The 18,135-nt window shown below is 45.4% G+C and overlaps 1 protein-coding gene across 1 annotated transcript in view; it reads left to right on the forward strand.

The window, feature by feature from the left end:
* PPP3CC (protein phosphatase 3 catalytic subunit gamma) overlaps positions 1-18,135 on the forward strand; it is a 548,773-nt gene that overhangs the window by 172,673 nt on the left and 357,965 nt on the right. The window lies entirely within an intron of this gene.

Raw genomic sequence — 18,135 nt, forward strand, 5'->3', positions numbered from 1 at the left:
AAACTGTGGGAGGACTGGAGACTCTGGCCCCGGAAGGCCGCGAAGGCCCAGCTGGGGGATGGCCTCCCAACGAGGGAGGGGTGCTTGTCGGAACCTGACCCCCCCCCCCTCTCTGATGGCCCGCATACTAGCAGTGGCCTCCCAAAGCTAGAGGGGCGCTTGAGGGCATCACAACAGCCACAATGGAGTGAGGACATTGTGTTTGACAATCATCTCTGTTGCCTGGCATGGGATTTCGGTGCAGGATACTAGTCAGTGGATGCCCCAATAGGCCAGTTTAGACATTGTTGCGTGGTCCAGCTTAGGTTAATTGGGTGAAATGCATATTTTTTATAGCTAGGTGGCTGGCTTTCCATGCCACACAGGGCTTAGTTGGTCCCTCTTGGTGTGCAGATGGGAGTGTTTGGCTCCTACCTGCTGTGGTACATAGCCAATGGTATGCCAGTGTGGTCCATACTGCTCATTCTCAGTCTCTGTGACAGTGCTGTGCATGCCATCTGTGCTGCTGTTGCTGTGATTGACCCTGTGCTCCCTTTCTTTCTCTTCCCCCCCCCCCCATCCTTTTGTCATCCTGTCCATGTGTGCATTAGCATCATCTGGCAAAGGAGCAGGGGCCCCAGCGAGTGAGAGAGCTGCAGCCCAAGGGACCCAGGAGGCAGAGTCCACCGCCACCGAGGGGACCAGTGGGACGGAGGGCGAGGGGAGCACCCCGGCAGGGACAGAATCTGATACCACTGACTCGGATTCCTCCTCTGATGGGAGCTACCTGGTGGTGGCGGACCATTCTGGGACTACCCCAGCTACAGGTTCCACCGACACCCCCGTACCAGCACCGCCCTACCAGTAGCCCCCCACCAAATTGCCCATGCCCACTCACCCAGGAGGGTGGGCATCTCCTTTGCCCCAGGCACCTCAGGCCCTGCCCCAGTCAGCCCTGCTGCCCTCAGTGAGGAGGCTGTTGACTTCCTGAGATCCATCCATGTAGGGCAGTCAACCATAGTGAATGCCATCCAGGGGCTGGCAGCCCAGATGCAGCAAAGCAATGCCTTCCTGGAGGGCATTCACTGTGGCTTGGCGACACTACAGAGATCGTTTCAGGCTTTGGCCTCTTCACTGATGGCAGCCAGTGTCCCTTTTTATTCCGTCCCCCCCTCCAACTACCACATCCCAGTCTCCTCATCCCAAACCCATCCCACGCACACTTTCTGACAAGCATGCACACAAAACATCACACAAGACTTGCACACACAAACACAGGCAGCACGCTTCAGTCCACAAGCACTCACACAGCCAACACACAGATGCACACACATCATCCAATGCCTCCACTGTCTCCCCCTCCCCCACCTCCTCCCTCAGTCACATCCACACTCACACCTGCATGCATTGCATCAACAGTCCCTGAACCTGCCACCTGCACAGCCTTTCCCACAGTCACCACAACAGCAGACCCGCAAACATGCACCCCACACAGAACATGCACAGTCACCATCACCACCTCATGCAGCACACCCACCTCACTTGCAGACACCACCACCACAACATCCATCCACACGTCCTGTCTGCCCCCCCAGAGAAACAAACGCTTGCACTCAGACCCCCAACAGCCATCCACTTCACACATGCATACTATCCATGCACCTGCACCCAAGTCCAGCACACCTCCCTCTCCTGCAACCACTCCCTCTACCGCCACTCCATCCCTCCTCCCACATCCCGCCCCCTTGGCCCTAAGAAGCTTTTCCTTTCCTGCCTTGACCGCTTCCCTCCCTTCCCCCCTTCCTGCCCGTAAGAGGAAGGCCGCCCCCAGCTCAGTACCTCCAGGACCCAGTCTGACCCTTTTTCACCCCCAAAGTTTCCAGCTGCCACTAAGGGGCACATGAGTGCGGTGCCGGCCCCCTGTTCAAAGGACACTCCTCTGCCCACAAAACAGAGGGCTTAAGTGCCGCCCCCTCCCAAACAAACAACCAAAACCATGGAGACCCTTCCAGAACAAAAAGCCAAGGATACTCCTTCCAGAACCAAAGGCCAAGGATACCCCTTCCAAAACTAAGGCCAAGGAGACCCCTCCAGAACCAGAGGCCAAGAAGCCCTCTCCCAATGAGTAGCCCCCCCATCCCCTGAGGTTCCTGTCTGTAATTTCCATGATGCCCCTGCCCAGTGGAGTGCCAGAGTTGTCAGAAGTCAAGTTGGGCCCTTGGACATTGCCCTGTGGCCGTTTGTGTACATTGGACTGGCCAATGGGCCTGCTTGTAAATATGTACTTTGACATTGTTTATATTTATGCTCGTTATCCAACATGATTACAGTGGTTGGACCAGAGGCATGTGTCCTAGCTTTCTTTGCTCCTGCGTTCCATTGCTGTCAATTTACTCTGCAGATTGTTCTGGGTGTGTGTATGGTGTGTGTTGTGCGTGTCACTCTCCCCTCCCTCTCTCCCTCATTTGCGTTGTAGGCGGCTGTACTCACTGTCGTCGTCCTCGTTGGCGCTCCAGGATGGCCGTGGAACAGCATCGGGAAGACTTGCAGTTCAGGTTCCAAGGCGGCTGCAGACTCCTCTGTGTCCCTGGAGGAGAGTGTCTCCTTTTATATGATGTGTTTCCGCCAGGCTTTTGGTGGCATTGCTACTGCCCCGGAAATCCTGGTGGTCTGCTATGTCATAATATGGTGGGCGGATCCTTGTCTTCCACCTGCCTGTAGGTGGCTACCACCGTGTTCAATGGTCGTACCGTGCTGGTGGTTGATGTCTACGGAGGGATCACCGCCATGGTCATTATTTAGCGGTCATTACTGCCAGCCTGGCGACGGTACTACTGCCATCGCCGGCTTGGTGGTCACCTGTCCGCCACGGTCATAATGAGGGCCTTTTATCTCCTTCGAAGCTATCCAGAGGGATTACCAACTCCATGACTCAAAAGTTTCAAATGCTTGCAACTATGACCTGCATGGATAACGGAGGGTATAAATCTGGATCTCCCAGAATATGCACCGTTGAAGGGTAGGCTCCTGAAGTGGGAGCTGACAAAAAAAGCAGTTTCCGAGGTCTATAAATCCATACATAATGCACCGGATAGCCTAAAAAACACTGAGAAGGAAGTGGGAATTGGAACTGGGGACCTGGAAGACCTTGACTGGAAGGCAGTCTTAATGCACCTGAAAGAAGCGGCAATCAAGTCCAAATAAAACTTATTCAACTTAAAATTCTACATTGGGTCTATTTTGACCGTTCAAGACCACAATATCGAGAGGGCGAGGTCACCAGAGTGCCTGAGGTGTAGGGAGAGGAGGGAAGACTTCTTCCATACTCTGTGGACATGCCTCATATATAACCACTGAGAGGGTCACCTACAAATCCAGAGGTTGCCCACGCAAGTTGCCTAAGGTTTGGGACAGGTGATTTGCATATCATCAAAGATGAGGAAGTTGAGTCTCCACACAGACAGGTTTGATGTCTGGTTCGTTTCTAATGATTGTAACAACCTAAAATCTCTCAAATCATTACTTGCTCCTGCTGTAATAATATGGAAATATGTAATGTGTTGTACCTTGACTGAACATGTGTGATGTTTATTTATTTGCCTGTTAAGTTTGTGCCTGTTTGTATTGCTGCTGCCTTTCAAAAATCAAACAAAATATTTCACGAAACGAAAATGGCCTCCAAGTCCCACCCCTTAATGTACACCCCTTCTCTACACCCTCACCTTTGAACTTCATCACAGTCTTTCCAAGTATACCTTAGATTACAAGCCTTGTTACTTTAGACTACACTCCCATACTCCTAAGATGGCAGCAGGTGGTGCACTTTGTCACTTAGTATGTAACCTAATTCTTTAGAGGACGTACATGCTGTGCTGCTCCCCTAACTACGTAACTGGCGCAATCAAGTCAGTTCCTATGACACTCCTGAATTTGACTAAAGAAGCAACACTACATATACCGCCTTCTTCTCAGACGACAGTGGTGATGGGTAAAATCACAGTAGTGACCACCAAAGGGGCGCATGAGTACTGGCTATATCCTGGCTAGATAACTTGGGCAAAGGCTCATTTCCCTCGCACAGAGAACCTCAGTGTGGGCAATGAGCCATAAAGTCCCAAGGGGCCTAATTGTAATACGGATTGGGTGAGCTCGGTGTGTTTGTTCCTATGGGTGGGCCAGTTATGTCATAATATATGGAATATACTGGTGATATCCATACTGTGGCATAAATAGTATGACCCTGAGCTTCACTTTGAAGCATTCACACAAGTTTTAAATTCTCACTTGATTGGTACTGCATTGTTCACACTATACCTACATGTCATGAATACATAGAGCATGTGTTTTTTTTAAAAGCAATCGAAGACAGAAACATATCTGCACATCACTGCATGAAATATCACAACGATTTGTGCGAGTTCCGTAATGGACGTTTTAATCTAGAATTGTGTTTTCAAGTCTTTAGTGTTCTGGAAAAAAAAAAAACTTCTAAATCAAATTGTAAGTCTAAAACTCTTGATTGGTGTAAGTGTACACTGACTGGAGTGCTAGTGGGAACATACTATTTTGTTAATGGCACACCCATTTGATGTAAGTTAGGTTTAAATAGGGTCCTGATGAATTGCCACTGATCCTATTGGACTACAACAGGTAAGAAACATGTCCCAATACCAGAATATCAGGAACATTGTTTTCCAACATATTACCTTGTGATTTTAAATTTTTGAAAGGGTCCCTTGTATGAAGAATTTGGACAGGAGACCTGTAGTTAATTTTACCCTCCTTCCTTACCGATCTAGCCTTCTCAGTTAATAACCCTCCTTATACATTGATAAAAGGACTTTATGTTTACTTGTGCAGGTTAGAACGAAAAGATCTCCAGCAAAGAACCCCTTTTTGGGGAGCCCATTGAGCATTGCTGCGCCAGCCAAACCAGCAGCTGAATCAGATGATAAAGTTTGTCATCCTTAGGTGGGGGTCAGAGCTCGTGTTCCAAAAATAGAACACTCTGTGACCGTATCTGTCTTGATAGCTCTATCGTGGCCATCGCCCGCCGCATCATAGAGCTTTTTTTCCATAACTTTCATCCGTGTTGTACAGCAGCCCGCTACTTGCGGCATAGTGTTGAAAAGTCAGACGATCTCAGGCGAGAGATGCCTTTATCAATGCTTGTTTCAGAAGCGCCTGCCTTAAACAGCTGATACAGTGTGAAGGGCAAGCCTAACAAGCATCTCATCTGCTGCTTTTAATTTAAAGTTTGGGTCCGTGTGCCGCTCCAAAGGTTGGTATATGTGCTGTCTTGCACAGGTTACAGTGAAATCGGGTTTCAGACTGCTGTCTCTGGCAGTCAGGTGAATATTCAGAATAGCCCTGAGCGAACTGATTTGTACTTCTTGTGGAATGTGCGTTCTCTGCTACTTTTGATCTAATGCATAAATGGTTCTCTAGGGTGCTGTGCGCCACAGTAATTGTGATTGGATATTTATTTGGAATACAAGACACGTTGGGAAAACGCACGAGCCATCAGAGTAGGATTAGATCTGATTACATTTTTTGAAGTTATTGGCAGCAGATATTATTATTCATTGTAGACTATGTATTGCCGAGGACTGTTAGATTGGTAAGTGCAATTGAGTTTCAAGTAGTGCTTAATTGAGAGGGGAAATCCTCCTTAGCTTGAAGGGAGAGAATAAAGAATTGAGAGACTAATTCTTTTCTAGCACCAGTGCACTAGAAACTGAGTCGGAGTATAGTAAGAGTATTAATGGCATGTGAATAATGAACGTTGGTTTGAGGTCTCTGTTTAGAAGAGCTTTGAATACTTGCAAATAAACAGACAGGCGTAGTGTAAAGAAAGGCAGATTGGTTGAACGGTGTTTTGGGACATGTGTACTAGCGGTATTGTTATTATTACACTGCGTGGCCAGTAGGAAGAAAGTAGGTTACCTTACCTTCGGTGTTACTGCTTGTGTTCGAATTTTTCTGTCGCTTCAGTATAAAACGGGCTCAAAGACAGTTTAAAAAAATGTCAGTTAAGTCGTTCACAACAACCAAAGGTGTAGCTTTTTTCGATTTACATGTAATTTATAAAAAACACTAAGTGTACCAACAGTTTTAGGGTACCCGGACATAAATCAGGGAGAGGAGGTGAATGGGGGATGAGGCATGTGTGGGAAGGGATGAAGGAGGCAGTTAGGATGGGAGGGGCGCATGGTACAAAGGGGGTAAAGAAAGTAGGGAGGTAATGTTTAAGGGGACTGGAATGTAATACATAGAGCCCAAAGGAAGGAATGTTAGTTTGGGGAGAGAAAAAAGGCAGACCTGCTCATACACTCACAGGCAATTTGAAAGGTTTTAAAATCATAAACAAATGGCCCCGTCTGGTACAATGTGGCTGCTGACAAGCTTGTCTCTACTTGAGGTCTCGAGGTCCTCTCTGCTCTCCACCAAGTATCAGGACTATTGATGTAGAAGGTAGAGAAATGCTCCCGGCACCCTAATTCTCCTTGTATCCTGATTAGCTGGGAACTTCATTACACTAGGTGCCGTCTGCTCCACCCATCTCTGTTGAAGTGTTGCTATCCGGACTCTTACTCCGTGTAGTGTAGCCCTAGTCTGCATGGTTGTGCCACATGGCTTCCATAGTAACTCAGAAATGGCTCCTATGGCAGATATTTTACAGTTATAGGCCAGTGATTTTGTTTTTCCCCTGAGGATGGCTTTTTGGGGCCGATGGAGTATAGTGGACATTGGATTGAACTCTCATCTGCATTCCAGCTCATCTCAGACCCCACACTAGTGTGCTTTCTCTCGCCAGTTTCTTTTTCCTGGCAGGACATCTCACCTGTTTTCCTTCTTGATGAGACCTAGTTAGTGGAGATTGATCAGGTAGGTGAATGAGTAGTGGGTGGGGGTGGGGAAAATGGTTGTGTGAGAGTACCCTTTGAGGAGGTGGATAAGTGCATCACCTCTGCAGAAGATTGCACAGGTTTGGGGGCAGCTGGCACACTGCAAGCCATTATTCATCAAAAGTTGTATTACAGATGGGTAACAGACTCCTGTTCTTCAACTTGTGTTACACTGCTATTGTTATACCTTTTAGGAAATTAGCATGGTGAGAGCCAAAATTAAGCAAGACATCTCTGGGACTAAATTAACAGAACCAAGTAAAGTTACTCTCACAGATATCAAAAAGCCTGAGAGTGGGAAGGGCCAGAGTGATAGATTCTAGTTCATGACTGGGTGCCTCTCAAGACTCACGAGTGACAGAATTTTCATTACTATGACACCCATCATTTCATCTAGAGAGTGCCTCGGTAAAAACTCTTTATCATTCCCTCCATTCTGCTCCACCATCTACTGAATGTCTGAAACGACAAACACAATATCATTGTCACTACACTGTATGCCTAGGCTTCTTCACACACAGAATCTGGAGGCGGGTGGGGGGTAGAGAAGATACTTCTGGCTCAATGCAATTTAGCACAGACTGAGACCTTGGTGAATTAGAAGAGTCAACATCATCTGCTGGTTCTGGTTCTCTCCTCTAGTCGGGGACATTATGCCCTCCACCAAGTACTCTGGCTGGGACTGCTTCTAATACCAGTCAGTTACTACCCTGCATTAAAGCTCCTGGCACCCGAAAATGACATTGACATCCCAGATAAGGAGAGTACATTGAAAGCCTGCATTACTCCCTCTGACGAAGTGTTGGAGTCGACCCACAGTCAAATATTGGCTACTTCAGAACATCTTGGTTCACTTATATCCACCAATGATCAAACCACCTTGACTAATAAAGCTTCTATATTGCTCTCTTAGCACGAAAATGCTGCCTGTCATGAAATCAGCCAAAAACTTCTATACACATGGCTGTGCTCATCAAAGCTGTGCTTCAGCTGCTTTGCTGTCTTCTTGGTGGGACTCGCTCCTTGGCTTACGTGACGGAAGCTCACTCTTGATGAGGCTTTATGATGAATCCAAAATAACTGATGTTCTCTTAAAACCACAGTTACCCATGATGTTTTTAAGGGAGAGCTCAGTTACCTGCAGAAGCATTCCACTCACTCTCTGTGGCCAGCACTTCAAGCCAGCTTCTACAATAAGAGGAATGTAGACAGGAGTTTCCAAATATACCAAGATCATTGGCCGTTTTGTGAATGGATAAACAGCAAGAACAAATTATGGCCTCTAAAATTACTAAAACTCAACTCACTACTGATAAACAAACACACTACGCCTTGTATGTACTACAGTGTTCTCTCAAACAGCTAATAGGATTCACCTTCTAATAGGATTCACCTTCATTCGTTTCCCGGTTTTAAGCTCCTTTAGGGACCAATTTGACAGTGAAAATTCCACTATGCTCAACATTACCCAGCCTCCCAATAAAAATATACAGACTCGTATACCATGGACTCAGAATGCCAAAGTATCTGATCCTCAGTCTCCACTTAAACTGAGACCATGTTCCAAAACGGTCCTGAAATAAACCAGAGCCAGTAAAAAACAAACTGAGCAAGCTCTAGATTTGACGATTTAAAACAACAGTTTCACATTATAGATGAGTAAGTAACCTCCTTCCTCGAATCACATACCAAGACTGAAATAGAATAATCCAGTGGTAAAATAAATTGAGGGTTCACTAGATGAGATACTTGGCACTAAATGAAAATTTTAGCTAGCAGATGTGAAGACTTAGAAAAGAGGTCTCAGTGATCAAATTTATGAATTGTAGATATCCAATTGGTGGCAAGGGGGGTGCTGATCCCTATATGATTACTTTGTTAGCAGATCTTCTGAGTCTGTATGTACATGATACGCAAAACTCCTCCATACCCAGAGCTTCGGTGTACCATCTGCCAGACCCTGTCCCATTGTCTCCTTCAGAGATATCAACAGCAAGGGGAAGATCCATCTCTCACTAGAGAAATATGATAGATACCTACCAAGTAAGGCTATACCTTTTCCATATTTCCTCACTTCACCTGGGAAACTGAAGACCACCACTGAGAGAGGAGAGTCCTTATCCCAGATTTCCATTCTCCCTCCACCCTAGCCATGTTAGTCACTTGGGCCGTCCCCAGAATCAACTGCAACGGTTCCTTTCAGCTTTTTCCCAGCTGTAGCTCAAGCAAAACTGTTTATTTCATAGTGCCTCTGTTTTTGTCTTTATGCTCCTCTTGCTGATACATTAATTTAGTAATATTTAAAATAACTTTATCTATGCCACCTTAGGTTACGCCAGTGGGATAAGCACCCTCGAGACTGCCACCATATTGCCACAGTTTAAACAGATGCATCCAGAAGGGGGTAGGGAGAACCCTATTAAGTGGCTGTGTAGGATAGGGAGGGCTACAAGAGGTGACTGTGGAATGAGGTGTGTGGTCAAAGGTTTGGATGGGAGTGGCAAGGAGAGCAGGAAGGTAATATAAAAAGTTTATTTTGTTTAAACAAAGTCTTCAAAACAATAAATACATATATAAATCAGCAAAATTATAAAATCATAATACCTCACCCGCATGCCCCCCAACTCCCTCTCCTCCCTTCCCCTCCCCTCCGTCAACTACCCTGGGACCCTGACTCTTCTCTGCTCAGCAAAAAAATTATACACTTGGCTCTAAATAGCTTCTAACATCCAGTCCTTTGTATATGTCCTCCAACCATAATACAGAAACGCAGAACTCTTAGGCCAAAGTTGCTTTTAAGGTCTTAGCACAAGCAACATCGAAAAATTACTTGTGTGTCGCAAGTGCTTTGTCTATTTTTTTTAGAAACTGGTTTTAAAAATTCACTGCGAATGCTATAAAAATGTGAGCAATCTAATAAAAGATGAACATTAAAATTTTGAACTCCTAGGCCACACATATATTTCTCAGCATTCAAAAGTACATTAAACTTCTCTAGGTCTTAACGCACATCCAAGGCAATCTGGGATTTCAGAAGTAAAAAGCGTAACTGGGCATTAGGCAAAGCAGCTATGTATGGGAATATTCTCTGATTACCCCAGGATTCCAGCATTTGATTTTCTGAGGATTTACTCATTACATACCCTAGGTCAGTCAACCTTGACTCTTTTTAGGAAGCTCTTTTCAGATCATCTTTTGTAAAGAGAGCAGCCTCTCCCAATTAGAAATTTTTCAATTTTAAGGCCACAGCAATTTTCCCTAATCTAAACCGCCCTTCGTAAATCACTCTTTACAATTTCTCTTTCACACAGGCACAATACCTTTAGTGCCTCCGAGGTCCACAGTTTATCCCAGAACCTCGGAGTTGATGTATTGGCCAGGGAATTCTAAGATTGCAAATCCCCTTACAATCTTTTTGCCGTGGCCATCAAACAATTGGGCAGACCAAACAGTTTTTTCAAACATTTGCCCCCTCCCCAACTTGTCTCTAACCTGTAGACCACTAACTCTGCCCCATACAGACATTTTGAGAGCATCAATGCATTATAGGCAGTTACGAGCGGGCAATAGGAGGGACCACCAAATAGGTTCTTAAACCGCCCCAGTCCTCCTATAGTCGAGACTGCTTGTGTCTCCACGCAGTTTCCTTATGTAGGGCCCAATTCAGTTTCTTGGTAAACATCATTCCTAGTTCCTAGATATTTATAAGGTGTAACCACCTCTACCTTCCTAATCCCCAATGACCAGTTGTACGGTTTAATATTTTTCCCAAACATAATATTTTTTCTTTTTTTCCAAGTTGACCAGGTTATTTGCCTCACAATAGTTATTCAATCTAAGACATTTCCTCTGAAGGCCTCCCTGGGTCAAATCTAGAATAGCCATGTCATTCGCGTAAAAGATTCATGAAATATGTCTACACCCCATATTTGGTTAGAAGGAGTTGGTGTTTGCTAATATAGTTGGACGATCTGCAAGAAACCAAGAACAGCGTAAGGGCCAAAACACATCCCTGTCGTTATTTAAGGAGATTTTTTCGAAAGGGCCCAGTTTAGATCGAGCTCCACTTGGGCCCATTTTTGTGAATGAAGTTCCTGGAGTATTGCTAATAAACTGGAGGGAGGGGATAGAAATTTGACAACTTTTTCCAAAGGATACTACGATCCACTAAATCAAAAGCAGATTAAAATCAGCAAAACAGTAATATAAATTCCCTGTTGATTCAATCGCTTTTTTCCCCAGAACCCACTATCTAAAACAGTGACCAAGCATTGAATGCCCTAGCTTGAAGCCCACCTGTTCCAAAGGGACAATATCATTACCCTCAATCCAGTTCTCCAAGGAGATGATTATTACCTTGGAGTATAGTTTAGCACCTACGTCAAAGAGGCTTATCAAACGAAAGTTACACAGGTCGTTTGTCTCCCCTTTTTTATGTATTAGATTAATGATTGCACCTTTCAAACTTGACAGAAATGCACTGGCCTTTGTTATAAATATAAAGGCTTTGGAAACGATTGCTTACCAAACTGGATTCAACTTTTTTGCAATTGCCGGAAGAATATCAGGACGGGTGGCCTTTGTTAGTTTTAGGGAAGCTGTAAGTGTTACTAGATATTGTACTGAGAAGGACTCCAGGGGCCTCTCTCCTATTAAGGGCCAGGCTCCTCTCACAGTTACATCTCTAGCTTTATATTATTTAGGTGGATCACCCAAGTATTTTCAGGCACCATACACCTTACTGGGGTATTTAGCCTTGCACGCCCTTTCTGAACTATCTTCTAAAATGTTTTCAAGTCCTTCTCCTTGAGAGTACAAATCAATTGAATCCCATTTAGACTTATAATCAGCCTGCTTCTTGGCACTGATCAGTGCATCATACTCCTGTCTTATACAGTTGTGGCCATCTTTCTACCTAACAAGCCCTTCGCCCTACTGCTTTCCCCACCTTCTTCCTAGCTGTTAGGCACTCTCTATTAAACCAGGGCTGCCTTAACCTGTCTCCGTCCTTTTTTTACAAAGACTAACAGTTGGTGGGGGTGGGGATAAGGGTCGGTCGTACGGGTTCAAATGTTTAACTCGGAGATGGTTTTAGAATCCCATTTCAGTGTATTAGGGCCAGAATCCCCAATCAGTCCCAGATCATACATAACTTGGAATTGCGATAAGAGGTACATATATCTTTCATCGATTCTTGTCGTCACACATTTAGGGAATGGTACTTCGATCGGCATCACCCGCTCTCTCAAAACATGAACCCCGTAAAATATCATTTCTAAGGCCCAGTGATCACTGCCCCTTAGGTTTTGGATCTCAAAGCTTGCATAGGTGTTGAAAATCCATGCCTGTGTAAACGTGTGGGCAGTCGGACATCTTGGATTGCCATACACATATTTTTGTTTCACAGGAATGCTCCCCTCCCCCTAAACCAGCCATTTAAGCAAACAAAACCTACCTCAGAGAGATTTACTAACGTAGATCATACTTTGTTTGAATGCAATCTGGAAAACTTGTACTTTGGATGCCATAGCTCTCATGCATGTAGCTGCCGCCAGCCTCAACCTGGGCAGGCGCTAGTCGATGGTTGAAATCCCCTACTAAGAAGATCGAAGGAGCACTGCCAAGGCTAACAAATTCATATATAAAGCCTCCCACATTTTCTTCCGGGAGCCCCATTGGTTTATGTACACATTAATAACTAGCAGCCTATTAATTAACAGCCATCATACTTGTCTAGCAGACAAGCCATGAGCCAGTCACTAGTGGTCAGTATTACTTTGGTCTCTTTGCTGCACTTAGTAGAAACCAAGTTTATCAGCCCACCTTTTAAGCACCCGTGCCCCTCTTTGGCTCCCCTTTTTACAAATTGCATGAAACCACTCAGATGAAATTGCTCACCTGCCAACCAGGCCTCCTGAAAGCAGATTACCTCATTCCCCTCCCAAATCCTAGTATTGTTCCTTTGAGATTAGCCAGCCCATAAACTTTCCACGAAAAGACTCCCAGGTTGGCGGGTGTGGCAACAACATAATCCATCTTTCCCTCCCCCTCTACCCTCCAGGAGGAGACACTCTCCCTATGCACGCTTAGACGCACAAATCTATTGCGCAGGGGGATGGAGCCCACAACTCCATCATATGGGATTGCAGGAATGGTTACTGCCAACATACCACAATTATAGCCCACAGTGCGAGGAAGAAGTCACTTACCAATTCACCTCAGTTACCATCTACAGTTGTTCCAAGTTAAGTCCAGTGTGATTGACCAATAGGGGCAATTCAACTTGGGGTGACTCTACTTCTGCAGTAGGAACTATTCTTAAGCCTCATTTTAAAAGCTTGTCCCTTGCCTTCAATACCAGACCATCACAAACTAGGGAGCTAAAGGTAACCATTGTGACTTCTCTTCCCCTGCACAGATTCTCTGAAAGCTACCTGCTTCCTTTCTCTCGTTGTGACCAGCTCTTAAAGCCTTGCAGGCTGCAAATGCATTTAACAGGCTTGACCTATTCAGTGGCGCCACTTGCTTACTCTCTTCCCCTTCCGTGTCCCTTCAAGATGCAGATATATTTCTTTAGGGGATCTGTTTGCTTGAGGTCCATTTCAGATTTGAGTAGAATTTAGGCATTTCCTAGTGTTGGCGCACTTATCTAGCTGAAGGGTGGCATTTCTCCCAACCCCATGACCACTCTTCCTGGTCCTATGCTACCCTTCCTTCCCGACTTATTGGGTGGGATACAGGTGCCTCTGCTGTGGATGTTAGCATAAGCAGGCACCCCTTTTACCAAGCTCTTATTCCCTTCCCTCACCCCTTTCTCGTGACTTATTTCCCCTTGGTTCTTTCCAGGCTGACATAATTTTCCACCAGATGGCCTAACTAACTTCCTTAGGGGTGTTAGGTAAAATTCCAACTATCTTGCTACTTTTCCTACCAGTGCAGCGCCCCAGGTGCCTGTTACTGGCCCACCCATAATACCACCTTCTTACTAATATGGGTGTTCTCGATATATATACACAGGACCTTGAGTCCTCTGCCCCACCCGTCCCCATTCTCCTCATGGCCACCTCGTCTAGTCCCTGGGGCTGGGCGGCTACCGGTGTTACAAGTGAAGGCATACAGGAGTTTATTGCCTTTAGTTTGTTGAAAATGTATTTAAGTGTACCCGCCTCTGCTCTCAAAGCTTCACTTGTGGCAAGATGATTCTAGGAGACCTTGCAAGGTTTTTTGCATTAATAGAAGCACATCCAGCATCGGTGATTGGCCAGACAGAAAAGACCAGAGATTTACAGCAGAGGTTGCCAAAGATCCTGGGCCCACAACATAGAGGGGCGCATTGGCCATAGTTGCCTTAATCGCTGCTGGTCCCCTAAATCATCCAATTTCAGGTAATGCCAGGGTGTTCCTACTACTTATATTCTCCTCACTACCCTACCTTGCCCCGGTTCTGTACTTGCAAAACTAAGTTAGCTGGGCGAAAAAGGGAAGGTGAGGAGGAGAGGTGAAGATGCAGCGTCTCTAAATTCTCAGGTAAGTCCAAGGTTTCTTTTTCCAGTGGACTAATAACTCCTGATATCCACCTGTTTGTGGGAAACATTTCAGGACCTCAGCAGTATTTGCCTCTGAGTCCTTAATTGATACTGCCAGGGATTTTGCAGAGGATTGCATAGTTCCAAAAGCAGGTAAATAGTCAAGGGTTGCTTGACTTGCCCCGTCACGACATAAGGGCGAGATACTTTCAAGGGCAGGAGTGTCTCTGGCTCCGAGCATACTAACACCGCACCATCACTTTTATGTTTTTTTATGGTTAGATAGGGGTTTACCACATGTTTTCCCTTTGTGAGGGCATGCCAGGTCAGCCTAGTCCGGAGATGGCAGAAACGTTTCAAACCAGTTGAGGAAAAAAGAATATTGAGGCACTATCAAAAAGTGATTCACTTACCTCCTACATGCAAAACTGTGACTGTGCTGCATTGCCACCTCCGCCACCGAAAGACCAGTTCCTTGTGCCAGCTGCTTCATGAGTATGCCAGGGGTAACCCTGTGATTTAATACTCCCTGCACTTCAAATTCCATGTGTTGTGATGGCTGAGCGGTGTAGTAGCCTTCTTAAACCGCCCTAAGATAGGAGCGAGGCTGGACCAAGCCAAAGGAACTGCAGTTCCCTTATCAGCCTCCAAAGGCCCCAGGCGGCATCCAGACTGTGCCAGACACCATAAATCTCAACGAGAGTGTCAGGGCGGCAAGGGAAAAGCAATGTCAAGCCAACCTATACCTGTGCTGCCACGCACAGTACACTTGGCAGATCAGACAGTGGCAGCAAATGTAAGGCTTATCCAATTCCAGGTGGCTCCAGCAAGCAAATGATGAAGGTGGCGTAGGACTGTGTGAATCACAGCGGTTTCAGTACACGAGCAGACCCCGAGCGGCCAACGGCAGGCACGCGCTAACCAATGGCGTTCCTGTGGATTCAGAAGGTAATGTAATTAAGGGGAAGGAGATTGGATCTGAAGAGCCCAAGGGAGGGATGTTGGTTCGGGGAAGGACAAATAGCACTACTGTGCATATAGAACAGCACCTGCAATGAACTTCAGTCTGCTCGTACTTCTTGATTTACTCTCCTATATAGCAAGGAAATAATAGTATCCCTCATTGTAAAAGGTCTAAATGCCTGCCTTAAACTTTATTAAAACCTGAACTTATGCATCTTAAACTCAACTTTTTTTTTTGTCTATAGGAGACTAGAATATTGTACAAAGTGCAAAACATACTTTCGCACATAAGGAAAAAAACATTTTGTCACAATCGTAGTATCCTTCTTAGAAGGCGTCACCATACTTACCTTTTATCCACAAACTCCATGCTTAGCACTAATGCACCGGTTATCTATTATCATATACTCTGCAAGCTTAAAGGTCCGTCTATCTTATCTGGAGATTTCACTTGTATTCCCGCCACAAATATAGATACCATCAACAAAGTGTGGATGTATACAACTCGAATATATCAAGTGATCGTCACCTTGAGAGGTCGACTGGGTCTTGTCACCCCAGCGTCGGAGCTTATTCTTTCTATTCTACTATTCGCTGTCACTATTCAAGGATAAATTACTTTCTATTGACTGTAATTTGGTGCACTCCTCTTATGGGTCCTTGCTTAGCAGCCCTATTCGTTCAGTTGAAAAAAATAAATAATTCTATCCTTCCTCTATTTTAATGTCGACAAACATATGAAGAAAGGCAATATTATAGTAACAAACCGGGAAATGGAGAGAACAAAAAGAGCTTGGGAACAGAAAATATATAAATCATGGCACAGCAGTGCATGAGGAGTTATTAGAATGCAGCTAGTCCTATATTCCCCCTGGGCCTTTACCTAAAATCCAAAGTTCAGCCGCTAAATTTATTTGTTGCTCTGGTATTGGCAAAAAGAGCATTAACGAAGCAGTGGAGATCTGTAAAACTTCTGTAAACTTCGCACTTGTATAGCGCACTACTCACATGTTAGGGTCTCAAGGCGCTGTATGCATACCGCTGTGGAACCCCTCCTGGCTTTTCCCTGTGAGGCACCCACTCCTGGACAGCCCCAGGGTGAAGCCAGGCATCCAAGCGCTGTGAGGGCTGTTGTGGAGATTAAGCAAGCTATTGCCCAGAGTTACAGAGTGGGACCCATTAATTAGATTAGGCACTGAGGCGAGAATTAGCTGGTCCAAAGGAATTTAGCCCAAGACCCGCCGAGGCGGGATTTGAACCCTGGCCAGATCTCTGCATCAGGGTCTGCCGCTCTAACCATTGTGCCACACAGATCTTCAGGAGAGCTCCTCCCTCCACTGTAAATGGAAGAGCAAGGAAGAACAAGCATTTGCAATGCAACGGGTCTTGCATTTGCTCAAGTTAAATATTAGCGTTGTGAACTCCTAACCAGACTTTTCTTGCCACACAAACTGAAAGAAAAAAAGAGCGCGATTGCGCTGAAATTGAAAAACGAAAATCCGAGCGCGAATCACGCTATATAAAACCCAATGCGAGTGGAAAATGAAAAGCTAAAGTAGTCGGGCAACCTTGCTGAAAACATGGAGCCTCCTATGTTTTCAGTAGTTGGCCGGTGCGCTCGCGGAGGGCTAAACACCAGAAAAGGCATGACTTATGCATGCCTTTCACTAATGAAATCAAGCGGATTTTAAAAGGCAAGCCCAGGACCCATGCCCAAAGCGATTACAACAGGGACGGAGCGCTTGTGCGCGCAACCCTAAACAAGCATTTTCAATGCAACGGGGCTCGCATTTGCTTGAGTTGGAGCTATTTGCGTTGTAAACTCCTAACCTAACTTTTTTTGTCACACAAATTAAAAGAAAAAAACCACAGTGCGATTGCGCTATGTAAACCCCAGCGCGGTCGCGCTGCGGGGAAAATTAACAGATAAAGTAGTCCAGAAACCAGGCTCAAAACATCGAGCCTCGTATGTTTCTAGTAGTTTACCGGTGCTGTGTAGGCGGGCTAAACACCGGAAAAGGCATGACATATGCATGCCTTTCACAAATGAAAGCAAGCAGATTTTAAAGAGCAAGCCCAGGAACAAATGAAAGAGACTGACTTGACCTGGGCATGGTTTGAAGCCCAAAGAGAGATTACTTTATGGACGGAGCGCTTTGCGCTCGCCCATAAAAATGGACAATTGCTGCAGAGCTGGCACTGAGAGATGACGAAAGAACAGGGGCATGAGAAAGTCTGGTAGCAGCGGACTGGCTCCTTTGTGGGAACGGAGGACTGCAAACTATGTGACAATGTCCCAAACGCAACAGTACAAACAATGTAGGCCAGACATGTTTTAGATAGTCTACTGCCTCAAACATCCACTGACCCGGATTCTGACATGCACGTCAATTAGCCACCACTCATATGAGATCTCTTTGCCGACAAACATGTTACATGTCGAATTTCGTTTGTAGTTTAACACAACATAAAGTCTGCACTGATCAAACTATTGTGTGCTATATTATGTGATTTAGCACACTCTCCACGCTGTGCAGTATACAATGGTATATAAGACAAACCAAAGCAGAACAGTTATGTATGACTGTATGTAAGATGAAGTGCAAAGAAAAAATGTGAAAAAAATAGAATGCAGCTCATGCACTCATCTTTGTGAGACCAATTTGTTCCTTTGGCGGGACAAATGAAAGAAGTGAAGACACAAGTTTTTAAAAACACCACATGACACAGTAACAGCCCACTTTCTTTTAGAACCCAGC

Source organism: Pleurodeles waltl, chromosome 11 (genome assembly GCF_031143425.1).
Source record: "Pleurodeles waltl isolate 20211129_DDA chromosome 11, aPleWal1.hap1.20221129, whole genome shotgun sequence".
Taxonomy (NCBI): Eukaryota; Metazoa; Chordata; class Amphibia; order Caudata; family Salamandridae; genus Pleurodeles; species Pleurodeles waltl.